Genomic DNA, 17,835 nt, shown 5'->3' with positions numbered 1-17,835 from the left:
CAGAAATGAAAACATGTATAACCAACTGATAGAGAAGGGAAAGCCAGAAGTTGATGGGTTATTGTCTCTGGGTGTAAAAAAAAAACAAAAAACAAGTTAAATTTCACATAGGTCTGATACCCTAATAAAAATTTCATGTAGATTGGTGGCCTTTGCTTCTCTGAACATAATAAGGGAAGTGATGAGAATGTGGCTTTTTAACAAAATGAAGCGTCACAGGTTTGCAGATACCACCAAGGCCTCCCACCACTAGGAGAGACATACATTCAAGACAGTCAGCCTAACAGATGAGTTATGGCCCAGTTCCCCTCATAAGTCAGGAGGTGATGTTACTCTAAAGTGCTCCAGCTCCCTCGGTTGTATCAGTGATTTCCATCTACCTGCCTACTTCACACCTCCACTTGTATGTCAAATAGCTATCTTAAACTCACCATGGCCCAACCATAAACAAAACGAAAAGACAACCTACAGAATGGGAGAAAAATATTTGCAAATAATGCGACCAACAAGGGATTAATTTCCAAAGCATACAAACAGCTCATACAGCTCAATAGCAAAAAACCAAACAAACAACCCAATCAAAAAATGGGCATGGGGCTTCCCTGGTGGCGCAGTGGTTGAGAATCCACCTGCCAATGCAGGGTACACGGGTTCGTGCCCTGGTCCGGGAAGATCCCACGTGCCGTGTAGCGGCTAGGCCCGTGAGCCATGGCCACTGAGCCTGCACGTCCGGAGCCTGTGCCCCGCAACGGGAGAGGCCACAGAAGTGAGAGGCCTGCGTACCGAAAAAAAAAAAAATGGGCAGAAGACCTAAATAGACACTTCTCCAAAGAAGACATACAGATGGCCAACAGACACATGAAAAGATGCTCAACATTGCTAATTAGCAGAGAAATGCAAATCAAAACTACAATGAGGTATCACATCACACCGGTCAGAACAGCCATCATCAAAAAATCTACAAATAATAAATGCTGGAGAAGGTGTGGAGAAAAGAGAACCCTCCTACACTGTTGGTGGGAATGTAAATTAGTGCAGCCACTATGGAGAAGAATATGGAGGTTCCTTAAAAAACTAAAAATAGAGTTACCATATGATCCAGCATTCCCACTCCTGGGCATATATCCGGAAAAGACGAAAACTCTAATTTGAAAGATACATGCACCCCAGTGCTCACTGCAGCACTAGTTACAATAGCCAGGACATGGAAGCAACCTCAGTGTCCATCGACAGATGAGTGGATAAAGAAGATGTGGCACGTGTATACATACATACATATATATATATATATATATACACACACACATATATATACGTGTATATGTATGTATATATAATGGAATATTATTCAGCCATAAAAAGAGTGAAATAATGCCATTTGCAGCAACATGGATGGACCTAGAGATTATCATACTAAGTGAAGTAAGTTAGACAAAGAAAAGTATCATATGATGTTACTTATATATGGAATCTAAAAAAAGATACAAATGAAATTATTTACAGAACAGAAACAGAGGGCTTCCCTGGTGGTGCAGTGGTTAAGAATCGGCCTGCCAATGCAGGGGACACGGGTTCGAGCCCTGGTCCGGGAAGATCCCACATGCCATGGAGCAACTAAGCCCGTGCACCACAACTACTCAGCCTGCGCTCTAGAGCCCACAAGCCACAACTACTGAAGCCTGTGCACCTAGAGCCTGTGCTCTGCAACAAGAGAGGCCACCGCAATGAGAAGTCCGCGCACCACAATGAAGAGTAGCCCCCGCTCACCACAACTAGAGAAAGCCCGCACACAGCAACAAAGACCCACCACAGCCAAAAATAAATAAATAAATTTTTAAAAATTTTTAAAAAACAGAAACAGACTCACAGACATAGAAAAGGAACTTATGGTTACCAAAGAGGAAGGGATTAGCAGATACAAACTACTATATATAAAATAGATAACCAACAGGGACCTACTGTATAGCACAGGGAACTATATTCAATATCTTGAGATACACACACACACACACACACACACATCTGAATCACTTTGCTATACACCAGAAACTAACACAACATTGTAAATCAACTATACTTCAACTAAAAAAAAAAAAAACTCACCATGGCCCAAACTAAATTCCAACTCCCACTCCAAACCCACTCTTCCCCAGTCTCCTCCTTCCCAGTAAGCGACAACTCTGGTCTTCTAGACGTTGAGGCCAAGACCTTGGTCTTACCCTTGATTGATCTCATTCTCTCACACCCCACATTTAATTGGTCAGCAAATCCTGCTGGTTCTACCTTGAAAGCATATAGGGATTCAGCCACTTCTCACTTCCACTACTACCTCAGCCTGGTCCAAGCCACCATCATCTGTCTCCAGGAATACTGAAATAGCCCTTCTACGAGGTCTCTTTGTGTCTGCTCATATGCCCCAACTCAGTATGTTCTCTAAGCAGGCAGCATGATATTTTAAAAACACAAGTCAATTCATGCCAACCCTCTGTTCAATGTCCTCCAATGGCTTCTCACCTCACTCAGAGGAAAAGCCAAAGTCCCACAGGAGCTTTTAAGATCCTATGTGACCTGCCCCCAATCTCATCTCATACTACTCCCTCCTCTGCTTATCCTGCCTCAGCTACACTGGCATCCTTGCTATTCTTCAAACATGCCAGGCATGGTTCTACATCGAAGCCTTTGCAAATGCTCTTCCTCCTGCATAGAAAGCTCTTCTCCAGATAGCCACTTGGCTCACTCACTCTCCAGGGCTCTGCCTCACATCCCCTAATCATAAGGCTTTCCCTGACCACTCTATTGAAAATAGCAGCTCTTCCCCATGCCCTGTAACCAGTTTTAATTTTTTTCCCTAGTACTCATCACTTCCCAACATAGTATATATTTGTCTTGGTAATTATCTTCCTCTTCCACACGAATGCAAGCTCCATGAAGGCAGAGGTTTTTGTCTTGTCTGTTTATTTCTGTATCTACAGCACCTAGAGGAATATCTGGCACATAGCAGGTACTTAGTAAATAAATACTCGCTTTAATGAATTAAAAGGATGAATGGATGTACTTCTAGGATAATGATATTTAAGAAAGCAAAAAGAAATGTGCATGTTTTAGGGCTGAGGAACATGTCCTAGAATTTACTTGATCCTAAAATACAATTTAAAGCATAACATGCAAACTGGGTCATAATTTGGGGTTAATTTATTTGCTTGCCTAAGAATTTTGATCATGAGTTTTAAGAAACAAAATATAATGGTTTTAGGCAAGGTTGTGCTGGCATAGAAGACGTTTAAATATTGGTCCCAGCTCCTATTCTAGGCTGCCCTTGTGCAGTGAAACAGGGTATGTGGAGTCTTTGAAACTTTCCTCTGTTCATTGGCCGAACCAAATGCATTCATTCATTCTTTCATCGTCTGAATGAAACAAAGAAGCTTGCCCTCATGGACTGTGTAACTCTGCTGGGAGACACAAATAATAAATAAGATCTATATAAAAGTACAAAGTATGTTAAATGGTGACCCATGCTAAGGACTGGTGTGGGGAAGGTGGTGATGGGGGTGGGGTGCGCTGCAGGGAAGGTAAGCATGAAGAGGAAAGCATTCTAGGCAGAGGGAACAAGAAATCCAAAAGCAGGGAGTTGGGATTGTGCCTGGCAGCGTCCCCTACCAATAAGTGAGTGAGGAGGAGTGAGGAGGAAGAGGATGCCATCAGAAGGGTCTCAGAGGACTGGGACGTGGAGCGCCTAGTAAGGACAGGGGCATTTACACTGTGTGACGTGGGAAGTCTAGGAGAGTTCTGCACACAGGAGGGACATATTCTGATTTGCATTTTAACAACCCCTACAAGGCCCACCCTTGGTCACTCTGTTAGGGCTTTCTTTCAAAGACTCATTTGTTCAGAATTGAAGTTCCTTGAAAGCAAAAAATGCATCTTACACATCTCTTTTCTTCCTGAGCCCTAAACTCTCAGCATCTTCCTCACTTAGTTTGTCCTCAACAGATGTTTACTGATACACTCACTGTAGTTACCTGGGCAGGGTTGTACATTGGCTAACTTATCAGTGGAGATTAATGGATCCAATTAGGCAGACAGTTGGCACGGCTGAGCATGCACCCATCGGCACAGTAGAAAATACTCTCTCCTTGGGCAGGTCATTCAAGACCCCCTTTTCACAATATCAAAACTCTTATCTTCTCAATATACGTAGGAATTCTTCACACCAAAAATGTCAGATGTGAGATCTGTGAAGCACCGTCAGTACCAAACACAATCTGTACAGGTCTGTCATTAAAGGAAGTAGGGCAAGTAGATGAGGCAGACAGCAGAAGAATTACTCAAAGTTACCAAGTAAATCACTAAAAGGAATTTGCTGCCTTTCTGCGTCATTGAATCATTTTGATTCAAGATCTTCCATAACCTTAACTTCAAAGAAAAGAGATCATTAACTTGACATTCAATTCAATATAGCATTACATCTTATAAGACAATCTATTCCCTGTGCCCCTTTTATCTGTACCGGAAATGTAATATGAAGCCCCTTTGCAACTCAAATTATTCTTTTACTAAGAAAGAAATTCCCTGAAGGCAAAGAAAAGGTGAGTCGTTCATGGAACAAATGCTCACCAAAATTCGAGTTATTAAAAATCTCTTAGGTCATCATTCCCATGGTTCATTCTTTTTCGTACACCACCCACTTCCACCCACTTTCACAACCAGGTGCTGGAAGAGACCAGGTCAATCTTAGCAAGTGAACACAGGCAACAATTGCACTGTTCTTGGATGGAGTGTTCCACCTGATTTTTATTTACCATGTTGGCTTCTATTTGGAGGAGAGAAAAGGACAATGTTACTAGAAGCAATGGGCACAAACTCTCCTAAAGGAGTGGTTCTCAAGCTTGCACGTGCATCAGAATCCCCTGGATGGCCAGTTAAAATGCATTGAGTTCTGGGCTTCATCCCAGAGTTGGGATGGGGCCTGAGACTCCTCATGTCTCAAAAGTTCCCAGTGATGCCGATGCTGTTGGACCACACTCTGAGAACCACTGGCCTAAAGATAGAAAATCTGAAACATCTAGCTGTGATTTAAAATACCCAGCTGTTTGGAGATAGAAGCTGGTTGGATGAAAGTCATATAAGGCCTAACGTATATGTGCACAATTCAATATATATACAGAAGGATCCACTCCTGAAGAGCCTAGAGTTGTCACATCTTTCTTCCCAAGCCTCCTTTATGTCTTCAGGTCTCCTTAACATGTCTATCTTGCTCCATATTGTACCCTCAGTACCCAGCCCTCCACACAAGGGTTTGGCACATGGTGGGTACCTTTAGTCTAAGTGGCCTGGGCCCCGAGAAAGAAGGCAAAGCCCTCTGGAGACTGACTTTTCCTGATCACCATCTTGTTAGGACTTGCCCAGCTGGAGGCAGAAAAAGACTTTTGTTTCCAGCTCTTTGATTCAGTCGATGTCTGAGCACTTGTTGATATAATGTTGTGATCAAAGGCTGAACCCTGGTCTTCTGAATTCCCCTAACACCATTAGGAAAACATCATAGAAATATCTGTTGAGATAGATTCAGCATCATCCCTGGCCTCCTGCCAAGCCCACAGTGACATTCCAGAACACACAAAGAGGCCAATTAAAGGATGGTGGCTTCTCCAGAGTTTGGGGGTTTTCTCACACACACACACACACACACACACACACTTGTGAAACACCCCGGGAAATACCCTGGTGGAACACGGCATCCACTCCTTTCTGGCTCTGTGGCTGCCTCCTTTTATCCCACGGTACCCAGGGGGCTGGCACACACTCTGCTTTTATTTTCTGCTCCAGTGTGAGTGAGAAGAATTATATGCCAGTTGCATCACCATCACAGTGTCAGGGCTGCACAGGAAAGAGCAGAAGGCATGAATCAGATGTGTGTTCCATGAGAGAGCGACATTCAGCTCATTGCAATTAACAGATTATTTGAGAGGCCTCAATGTGGTCAGCTGCCAAAAACAACAGAAAAAATGCAATACTGATTTCAAGTAGAAAAATTCCCCCTACTCATAGGCACTGCTGTTCTTTGTATGGGCTTTGTTAAGCTTTTTATTGTCTTAAGGGAAAGTGGGGGATGCAAATGAATTCTTCCAGGCTGGGAAATAGAGCAGTGCTCACACTGTGGTGGGGGGAGCAGCACTGAGCAGCAGGTGTAAAAAAATAGAGGCCGGGATTTTCCGTGGTTGTCTAAAACCAAGATGCTTAGACACTTGGGGGCATCAGGAGATCTCACTCGCTTTACCAACTGAGGTACAGAAAAAGGGCTGAGTGGTGAGGTTTCCAAATGTCATAGGAAGGCTTCGCTTTACCTGCTTTGAAACTCTAGAAGGAAAAGCTACAAAATCAAGACAGACATCTGAAGGGGGAAGAAGAGCATTCCGTATCTGATATCCCAAAGGGACCAAGAAGAATTATAAGTGCTATCTCCCCACGAATCAGATGGGCCAGGGAGGGGGGTGGATGAACATGATCATTCTCCTTCACAAAGAACTCTTAAGGGACTACAACCCTTGACAGAGGCTTGCGCTGAGAATGGAATCCCAGGGGAAGCTTAGGGGAAAGCTGATTCCAAGTGTGAGTTCAAACCATTGAGACCAGAGTGCTTTTCAAAGTCTGTTTTAAAGAGACGGTGCATGGCTAGGACTACAGCCTTGGGGTTGAACTGCTCACGGTGGCAGTCTTGGTTTTGGTCATCAGATGAGCCTCAGCCCCGGGCCTGAACCACAGTAGAGCAGTAGGCAGTGAGCATGCCCAGGGAAGGGGCCTGGGCTGCACACAAGGGGACAAGTGGGAGAAAAAAAGATCCCATCCACCCTGGGAATCCTGCATTGAAGAAGAAACCAGTTCTGAAACAAAAGAGCCCTTGTCATTCCTGAGATCAATCCTGCATCCCTGTCTGGCCCAGAATGAAACAAGGGCAATGGCCTGGGTCCAAGCTGTGGGGACCCTCAGTCCGTAGATGGCTCGAAACCGTGTCGGGCTCACAGTGCCTGCTAGAAAGACTTGCAAGAATGCAGAGTAGCATGGCAGATGGAAGGGAAAGTCAATTTTGATATAGGAGTACCGGGTTCTATTTCTGGACCTGACACCAAGGCACCATGTAACCGTGGACACATTAATTCACTTCTCTAGGAACTGGCTTCCCTGTTCTAAAATAAGGGGTGACTAGTGACCTTTAAGGTTGCTTTAATCTCTAACATGTTATCATTTTAGAAAGTGAAAATGTGAAAACACACCTTCTCTAGAAGGGACTGGATGAACTGGATATATTGGGCAAATCAATGAGTTTAAAAACCATATGCTTTCTTCATCCTACCCTCCCTTGCCCCTGAATTTTGTGGTACAGAAGAGCCACACCTTCATTTTACAGAGTGTTAACTTCAGCAACCAGTACATAAGGCAAAAATCCCATACTGTGAAAATAACCCTTGAAAAGTGCTTTAAATGAACAGTACAGGTGATTTTGTATATACAGTGCAACCCTATATACTTATATGAATTTCTATATGTATTTTATACATATAAAGTATATAGTGGTAGAGAATATTTAATAAAGCAGAGATGCAAGATAGAATTTTAAGTATTTTAAATTATATGAGATAGACTGACGAACATGGAAGAATGTAGCAATGTATACAGTTGAACCCACACAAGTTAAATGCCTGTGGAACTGGTTTATTAAACAGGCTGAACCTGACTGGGTATAAATAGGAAATGGCTGTATGTATTTTTCTTCATTATTGCCTTCAACCTGGTTACATCAAACCAGTTTCCCTGCCTCTTGAAAACATCTTACACAAATCTCCTGACTTTTTAAAAATTGACCTATTGTGTTAGTTTCAGATGTAAAATCTCTTGACTTTTAGGCCACTTTAAGAACAAGCCCTATTTTGGTATTTAAAAAATCCAGTCTAAGTCAATATTTTAATCTCATATCCAATTCAAAGCTTCTCCCCTTCCCCTGGCTCAGAGAACCAAAAAGTTGGATAAGAAGTCATAACAGGACTTTCCTGGCGGTCCAGTGGTTAAGACTCTGCACTTCCACTGCAGGGCGTGCAGGTTCGATCCCTGGTCAGGGAACTAAGATCCCGCATGCCGCAGGGTGCCAAAACAAAAAAAAGATTTCTGTGTTTCAATTCATGTAAAATATACTTTAGTAAAAAAAATTTTTTTTTTAAGTCATAACAGTTCTCTCCACTCTTTCTCCTGTAGTGCAGCCTGGAACTACTTTTCCCAGAATTCCCTCCCCTGTATGGGTCTGAGTTAGGAAGGAGCACAGGAGAAATTTGCATAAGATGGAAGTGAAGGAGCCGCCATTTTCATGCTCTCAAGGTGGGAGCAGGGCCCCAGGCACAGCAGCAGCTCACATGCACTGCTGCTGATCTGCTGGCTCACCTCGTTGGTGTGGGCAACACTCAGGCCCGCAGCTCCTCCAAATCCCGCTGGATCTCCTCCTTCAGCTGCTCTAGGTCCTGGGCCAGGCATGCCTGCAGCTCTGTAGCAGACACTGCCAGCCTCCCCCACAGGTCATTTCTGACATCAAGTTCCAGTTTGTCCTCACATGTTCCAGTTTTTCCTTGCTCTTCCGCATTTCACATCCAGCTTCCCTTCCTGACTAGTTGGCCTGGCTGACCTATAGAGACACTGGCCCCAACACCAGACCTAGAAGCAACAGTCCCACGTAGATTTCTCCATCAGCTCCCGCAAAGTATAAGGTTTAATTCCTATAATAAACCCCTATTCTTTATTACTCATCATAATTCTACTCCTCTCATCAAACCCAGGCTGATACACTTCCCCTTCTTGCACACTTCTGCTTGCTTCTCTGGGATAGAGACAAGATTATAGGAAAAGGGCAACATCCCATGTCAATGATGCTATTATAAAATGCCTCTGTCGTGGCAGCCACCAAAGTGCTGGATCTTCTATGGGTTGCAGCTGCAAGGGGAGTGGGATCTTTGGATCCTCTGAGTGGCAGTCTCCTGGCTCTGGTGACATACTCTGGATGATCAGTTCTGACTCCCTTCAGCTTTTCCAACTGCAAGAAATCCTGAAGCCTCTTACTTCTAGAATCCCCCTGTTCCAACAAGCCACCTTCTTGGGCAGGGTCCCTGAAAGATGACTCCAGCTACCTTGCCCACAGTCCTCTTGGCCCCCAGGATCTGTATCCCAGCCCACTAAATGGTGGAAACACAGCCTATCCTGCTCGCCCTACCCTTGGACTGCTCTTGTTGCTGCTCCAGCCAGCTCTGCCCTTCAGACTTCTCCAGGTGAGAAGTACACATCAGTCTCTTTAATCCTAAACACTCTTAAATTCCAAGGGAAGCACATAGATTTCTCCCAAGAGCTGCATCACGGTGCTCTGTTCCATCCCAAGAAAACACCGGGATGGCTGGAGAAAAGCCAAGTACTTACTGATTCCTTAAATCCACTTCTTGAGTTTCTAGCCTCCTCTAAACTTTGCTGCAGGGGTGATAGTCTCTGGATGGTTTTTGTTCAATTTTAATGAGTTCTGGTTATGTTTTTTTGAACATGGGGGTTTTGTCACCTATTATAGTTGGCTTTGGTTCTTTAGTTCTATTGAATATCCTTATACTATTTCTTTAAACCTCAGCTTTGAGTAAAACTCTCCTTAAAATTAATAATAAAAGTCTATGATATCATTTTAGGAATCGTAGGAAGGTCTGCCTGCCCAAATATTTTCCTCCCTCCTTCCTTCTGTGATGCCTTGGACGCCACCATTAGAAGTGTATTTCACCTGATCTGACAGATTAGGCCCTCAAGGGTCCTTGGGGGAAACACCTTCAGCTATTATCTTTTAGCAACACTTTGCCATGAATAAGTTGGTCAGATTGCTTTCCAGAGAGACAATTAGTTGAGTAGCGGGTGAGCATAAACTTCAACACAGGAAGGTTTTGAGGAGAGAAAGCTAAGTTTGCATCACAGGGTGTATGTATAGGTGCCGAATCTAAGCCATCAGGGACCAGCACGAGAGCCCTGGAGCCAAGAGCAGGAGGGCAAGGAAGGATGTTGAAAGGTAGAAAGAAAGAAAAGGTTCCCTCATTCAAATTTTTCTAGGTAGTTTTTGATACAAAGAGTACATTATGTGCTAAATAAATGCTTCTTTTAATTGTTTAAGAGCATAATAATCCCATTTCTGAGGATAAAATATTTAAATGCCTTTTTAAATCTCACATCTACAGTTTGTCCTCCTTCACCCCAATATCTGTTCCCCCAAATTATTTCATTACCTAATGGATATTTGAACTAAGGTGATAAAAATTTTAGAAAACAGGTTTCTTTGGTGGCTAGGGAGCGAGTCCACAGGAAATTCATTTTGGGGTGGAGCTCTGCTGACGCTTAGCTACAGAAACAAGAGGAAGTTCGATGTGTTGAGCCAGATTTAGTCACACAATGTTATCCTTTCACTCGTTATTTCTGCCACTGCTATGGAGGGAGAGAGAACGGGATAAAGATAACATGGACCAGGGTAGTGGTTCTCAAACTTGAGTGAGCATCAGAATCACCTGGGAGCTTGCTGAAAACAGATCCCAGGGCCCCACACGCGAAGACCATACTTTGAAAAACTCTGAGCTGGGGCTAACAAAGGCAGGCCCCTAGGTCTGCCCACTCCCAAGACACGCGCCTACACATCTGTCAGGCATTTGTTGAGCTTCCTGCCTAACCCCACTGGGTCCTTTTTCAGTGCATATCAACTCCCAAAAGTTTGGTCCTGACAAGTTTCCTTTCCTCACCTACATTTTTCTGACCCAAACGATTCAATGGCACCTCCAGGAAAGGTTTATGGATTTGTCTCTCCAGGACAGACCCCCATTAACCACATCCTTCAGGGAGATTAATATGTAAAATAGGAATGCCAGATTACTGATTCACAAAGAAATATCTGTCCACAGGTGAGGGCTGAACACTTGCACCCCTGCATTCTCTCCCTAGAAGAAATCTAACATAGGAAGAAGCTTATAATCAACAGTTTGCTTACTGGGCATGGAATCAGGCAAGGGCTTTGGGTAGAGGAATCATTATTGGGCGCTGAGAGGTTAAGAGTGCCTGGTGCATCTGTCTGCATAATCGGGATCCACTTCCCCCCAGGACCCAATGGGCCAAGGCAGCCTGTGTCTTGGATAAGGCTTGGAAGAGAACTGCCATTAGCCCGGGTGACATGTGTTTGTCTATGTGTCCAGGAGGGGACCAACTTCTCCTCTGGTGGACACATTTCCTCATTAGGAGTCATAAAATAAATATCTATTGAATTATTAGTTAACCCATAATGACTGAATCCCTTCACTCTGGATACATTATGTAGTGGCTTACCGACATGAAAGTCATCCTGTCTCTTTAAAGAAACTTATCTCTCTGAGAATTAAGCTGTAACATCACCACATAAAGGATCAGAGGGAAGAGATGGAATCTGTCTTCCATTAATTCTTGGGGAGCAAATTTAAGTTCTGGATTACAACAGTTTTAAGGTCCCAGCACCCAGGACAGAGAATTAAAAAGAAAATTCCTGGCAGAAGGTGAGAAGTGGAGCAACAGCCGCCATCGTTCTACGTGTGGTCCCTGTGGCATTGTGGCCAGAGACAAACAAAGGAACCCTGAAGAACATTCCTAAAGCCCTCCAGAGGGCCATCCTGAGTCATAAGAGATTGAAAATGTATAGGGCCAAGCTACTGGTCTGATTTTGTATTTGGCTTTGGTACTTTTAAGGTTTATCCAAAATGGCATCTCAATTCTTCAAAATATAGTCTTTTAAATTTTTCTTCTCAAAATGATAAGATTATGCTAGTTATGCAAAGAGAAAAGATTCATTAATAAATGCACCAGGGGAGGTACACATTTATGGGCCAAAGTACTGTTAAAAGGGATAGATATTTTATAAAGAATTTGCAAGGGTGAATGAACCATCACCTCTGGTGGCTCGAGCTTCTGGTTCCCTTTGTGGTGCCTGCACCCCCTTAACTCTAGACTATCTCCCCCTCCCTACTCACCAGCTTGAGCCATTGAGATCTCCTGTTGCTACTCACCAGCCCAGCCCAGAGCTCACAGGCACATCCATCCAAGATGACACTTGATTACCCAGAAAACACAGAACAAAAAATGACTACCTTAACCACCCTAGAAACATCTCATTTCTAGTATAAAATAGGAACTAAGACCAAAGTCCAGCTACTGTCAACAGGATCTGAAATCAAGAGTTTTAAGACCATGACTACGGGCATCCTCACCACCCTCACCCCTGAACCCTCCCAGCGGCTAATGCCCTGGCCTGTCACTGTGTGCTGAAAGTTACCACAAAGGGACCAAACCCTTAACCAAAAACCAATAATAACATTGGTATCTACTGAAGCATATCCCAGGGCACAATTCCCATCCCTCTGAACAACTCTCTTTTGTGAAGACCAATAATAAAAGATCATCCCACCTGTGATTCCAGGACAAAAGGGATGAGTGAGAATTCAAGACCTCTGTATATTTGAGTCACATTCTGCTTTGCTTTTTCAATAACTAAGGCACATCTATAATTAACACAAGCAAGGAAACAGTTACAAGGTTTTCCTATTCAGCATACAGATAGAGCCTTTCTCCTAATTTATACTCTGCCATCAATTTTCTGTGTGATGCAGACAATATCCCCTCTCTGGGCCTCTGATTTCACACCTGAAAATACAGGGATTAGCCTAGGTGATCTTTAAAGTCTCCTTCCAATGTGATAATCTGTGTTTCTATAGAATAAAGGCTAATACAGAGGACTCATGATATTAATGGTAGCCTAGTGCTTGGCACTTAATAAAATCATTTAGTCCTGTCAACTTAATGTACACCATTTCATTTAATCCTCCCCCAACCTTGTGAGGAATGTGTTGTTAATCCCGCTATTCTGGCTGCTATGAGGCATCAGTTTTTAATATTAATAAATAATATGATAAGTATTATAAATATATAAATAATGACAATAAGATGTATTAAATATTTTTGTTTAAAAACATAGTTATTGTATCTCACAGTTTCTCAGGGTCAGGAATCTGGGAGGCTCTCTTGGACTGTGTGGCTCGGGGTCTTTCATGCAGCTGCAGTCAGGCAGTGACTGCGGCTGGAACTGCAGGAGGCTGGAGCAGCTGGGGGCTGACTGAGCATCCTCCATGTTTATGTTCACTATTTGAGGTATTTATGTCCTATAAAGTCACCATAAACACTAAATTAGCAAATGCTGAATCATTGCTCCTGGGGGAAATACCGGGTTAGGTTCCTGCAAGCCTCTGGTCACAATACTTTCAACAACTGATCAATATGTAACCTTGTTTTGTGTGTGTTTCTGTTTCAAGACACCTTATTTGATACATATTGTTGGTTCATTAACATTGAACTCACAGCCAACAGCAATATAACACATGTCTGAAGGACACTTCTCAAACACATGTATTCTCTCCGTAAAGTACACCACAATCTTCTTGCGCTTAGGAACACTAGCCAGCACTTCAGCACTACGCTTGGGGGCCACTTTAAACAGCAAAAACACCAATAAAAAAAACACAAACAAACAAAAAACCATGGCACTAAATATTAGACTGCAAAAAGGACACTTGTTTACAGTATGAGCACTGAAACAAGAAGGCAGAGGGTTGCCTTGTTTGACCTCAGCTGAGAAGTGTGCATCGGGAGACTCAAATCATTTGTCACTGTGCACATGTCCCCAAAGGACCACAAAAGCCTTGCAAGCACTGATTTGGGGTTACACATAAATTTTGGCAAATAGGGAAAGTCACCAATACAAAATGTGCAAATAGTAAGGATCTACTGTACTTTCAGAACTTCTCAATATGGTTTCTAACCAGAATTCATTTGGGCTTCCTCACAGCATTGTGGGTTCTAGACAGCCAGACAGCTTATGTGGCAGGTCACGGCTTCAGCGTGAGTGTTCCAGCAAGCAAGGTGGAAGCTGCATCACCTTTTCTGACCTACCCTCTAAGGTCATGCAGCATTATATCCACTGCATTCAACTGACTACAAGCAAGCCACAAACCCATCCAGATTCAAAAGCAAGGGGCATAGGCCCCATCTTCTGAGAGGAAGTGGCAAGGTTCTAGAAGAGAATGGGGGATGGGAGATTGTTGTGGCCATCTTTGAAAAATACAATTTGTTACACCCATTTTACAGATGAGGAAATAGAGGTTTGGAAAGTTAAACAGTTTGCTCAATATCATCCAGTTAATATGTAGCAGAGCCAGAATTTGAACCCAGGCTTCTCTGACTCCAAAGCCTATGCCCTAACCATTTTGCATCCTGCTCCATGTAGTATCCCTTTGGTCTATAATCCATAGTTTTAAACACAGTGCAAACAAAAACGGGAGAGCACCAGTATGGCTGAGCAAAGGGCTTCATGAAACATGGAATTTTAGGAGGAATCTGTAGCAGGGAAAGGAAGTTGCTTGGCAACTGCTGTTGGAGAGGTCGATCAAAGCATGAAACTGAATATGAAGAAGTCAAGGAAAATAGAACAAAAGTCGAGCAAAGCAAGGATTTAGCTTAGACACAGTATAAAGAAGGGATAAAAGAGAAATCTTGAGTCCCGAGACCTAGTAAAGCATACAGAGGAACAGAGCCACATGGACAGAAATGCAGTAGAACTTGGACACTGGAAGCAGCACAAAAACCCACAGATGAGCCGGTCAGCACAGAATGACCTTTAGCACGTTAATAAAATTCTATCACAAGACAAGCCCCTATTTTCACCCATCACTTGAGAAGTAGATTCTGGCTCTGGTGGTCCCGGAATAAACTAGGAAACTGAAAACTATGGTGTAGAATTCTGGGTCTGCCAGAAACATGCTCCCCATAGGGCCGTTGACTATAAAATGGGGGAGCGGAGGTACCTGCTTCTTGGTGAAGTTACGCAAGCTAGCGCCACGTTTTCCAATGACAACTACCCCCAGTTCAGGCAAAGCAGCCTGTTGATAATAGGGCAAGCCAAGGATCACTGCCTTCATTACAATAGTTAACTGTGATTATCCCTGACACAATTTCTCCCATGAAAATGATTCTTTGAACATTCAGATAAAATCACCATTTTGGTTACTCAAATGTAGGTTTATCTTAACCAAGTATCTCAGCATGAAAGAGGGACCCCAACCCTCAGTGGAAACCTGGAAATACAAAGCCTCTGATGAAGGGCTCCATGGGGGCCATCTTCCTGATGATAATTCTCTTCCTGATGATAATTCTGAGTCTCAGATTCCTCACTGCTCTTATTGGGTGACCAATATTCATTTTCTTTTTCTTGCTGATTATTCTATTTTTTTATTGATGTACAACAACTTAGCAAATTTAGTGGCTTTAAAACAGTAGTTTGACTTTGTTCAGGATTTTGTGGGTCAGGACTTCAGGAAAGGCTTGTCTACACAGTTCTTGCTTAGAGTCTTCAGGTGGATGCAGTCAGATGCCAGCTGAGGCTACAGTCATCTGAAGGCTTGAATGGGCTGGATGTCCAACATGGTGTACACACAGGGCAGACGTTGATGCCAGCTGTTGGCCAGGAGCTCAGCTGGGACTAAAGACTGGAGCACCTACATCTCCAGGACAGTGATCTCAGGATGGTCAGACTTCCAACATGGTGGCTGGCTTCTTCCAGAGTTTCCCAAGAGAGCCAAGCAGGGGCTATAAGGCCTTCTACAACCTAGCCTTGGAAGTCACTTCCACCATACTCTATTAGTAGACATAATCATGAGCAATCAGATTCAAAGGGAAGGGCAAGACCTACCTCTTGATGGGAGGAATGTTGAAGAATGTGAAGGCCATGTTTTAAAACCACCTATTATAGGTCGAAATGTGTTCCCCTAAAGATGTTGAAATCCTAGCCCCAGGCCTGTGAATGTGATCTTATTTGGAAATAGGGCCTTTGCAGATGAGCAAATTAAGATGAGGTCATTAGGGTGGGCCTTATTCACCTAATCCAATATGACTATGTCCTTATAAAAAAGGGAAATTTGGACACAGAGAACATACACACAGGGAGAATGCCATGTGGAGATGAAGGCAGAGATCTGGGTGATCCCAAGGAGGAAGCCAAGGGATGCCAAAGATTGCCAACAAACCACCAGAAGCTATGAAAAATACATAGAACAGGTCCTTCCCTCACAGCCCTCAGAAGGAATTCACCCTCTGCCGACACCTTGATCTCAGACTTCTGGCCCCCAGAACTGTGAGACAATAAATATCTATTGTTTACGCCACCTAATTTGTAGTACTTTGTTACATCAGCCCTAGAAAACGAACACACTCCCTTACCAGCTAAAAGCACCTTGATTTTGTTTAAGAAAACAAGCCCAGGTGAAAACATCCACGTTCCCAGACTCTCTTGCTGCTTAGAGATGGCAATATAACACTGATCTGCCAGGGATTTCTGTTTACTTGCTAAAAGGTCATCCTCTCCACCTTCTCCATTCCTCCTTCTTACTGCCTGTAATACAGATATGAGCTATAGGAACAAATAAGCCATTTTGCAACTATGAGGACACAAGCAGGTCCAGAAGATGGAAAGAACCTGAGTCCCTGAGGGTAGCCCTCTCAGTCCAACAAACAGGTCACCGTTGACAGAGCATCTCTTGTGTACCAGGCACCATGCTAGATGCTGGGGACGGTCTTCCCTATCTGCCTCTAATGATCTGTCTTTAACTTCAGTGGCAGATCTCAACTTAATGAGATAAATGGAGGCCTAAGATGTGGATGTGATGTTATGGACTCGCAGAGGGAAGCCTCCTACCCAGCCTTCCAGGAGAACTTCCTGGAACTCCCTTCGGGGAGGAACCCAAGAGATGTGCATCCTTAAAAGTCTCTGTCAGTCTCTGGGGAGCTGAGAGGCCAGGGGAATGTCCTCCTCTCCCTCAACAAGAAACACGGCTTCCTGCGGTATGAGGTGGTCAGACCCAGGCTCTCTGAAGCCCCCAGGTGCTCAGCACGACGTGGCTGAGGCTGCCCACTGTTCTCCTGGCAGCTGCCACCTCAGGACTCCTAGCCACCAGGGCCTCCCAGGCTGTCCTGGGAGACACCTCAGGCTGCCACAGAGTAGCCAAGCTTGCACTGTTCTCAAAAGGGCTAATCAACAGCAACCTGAAAGAAGCCACACCACAGATAAAACCAAGCAGGCCCAGAACCTGGTTGCTAAACATCCTTTTAGCTGTGAGGCTCTGCAATCAGCCTGTTTCTCATAAACGCTTCAATTCTCAGCATCACCAGCAGCAGCAACGTGGTGGCTTCCAGGGTTTTCTGCATAAAGCTAGGACACTAGGCTTCCTGCTGACCCAGGTCTGGCTTTCCTCATGCCACTGGGAATCCAGGCAGATTATCAGTGTGGCCCTGAGGAGCCTGAGAACAGAAGTCACTCTAGAAAGTTCACCGCCCTTGGCCCTTCCTGAACTTCCACCAGTCCAAGGCAATCGCCACCCTCCGGGACCCAGGCCAATGCGCGTGACTCCTTTCAGAGGCAACAGCTTACTGGAACCTGCTCCTCATTCACTTCCAGAACCCTCACCTCCCTCTGAGAAGAATCATAAATGAGGTCCTCAAAACAGCTGGAGAGGGATGATCATGGGTTTCCATGGTCCCTCTGCCAACGGATGTAAGGATAGTGAAGGCAGAGTGGGGTCAAACGTCAACCAAACAGATCTGTCCTCAAATCTCTAGTTTTATGGCCTTGCACCAGTTACTGAAACTCCGAGCCACAATTTTCTCATCTATAAGACAAGGTAATAATACTTACCACTCTGGTTGAGAGGATTAGACAAGAAAATG

Source organism: Monodon monoceros, unplaced genomic scaffold (genome assembly GCF_005190385.1).
Source record: "Monodon monoceros isolate NGI ecotype Baffin Bay Population unplaced genomic scaffold, NGI_Narwhal_1 Super_Scaffold_22, whole genome shotgun sequence".
Lineage (NCBI taxonomy): Eukaryota > Metazoa > Chordata > Mammalia > Artiodactyla > Monodontidae > Monodon > Monodon monoceros.
The sequence above is the reverse complement of the archived record's forward strand: the minus strand, read 5'-3'. Positions refer to the sequence as shown.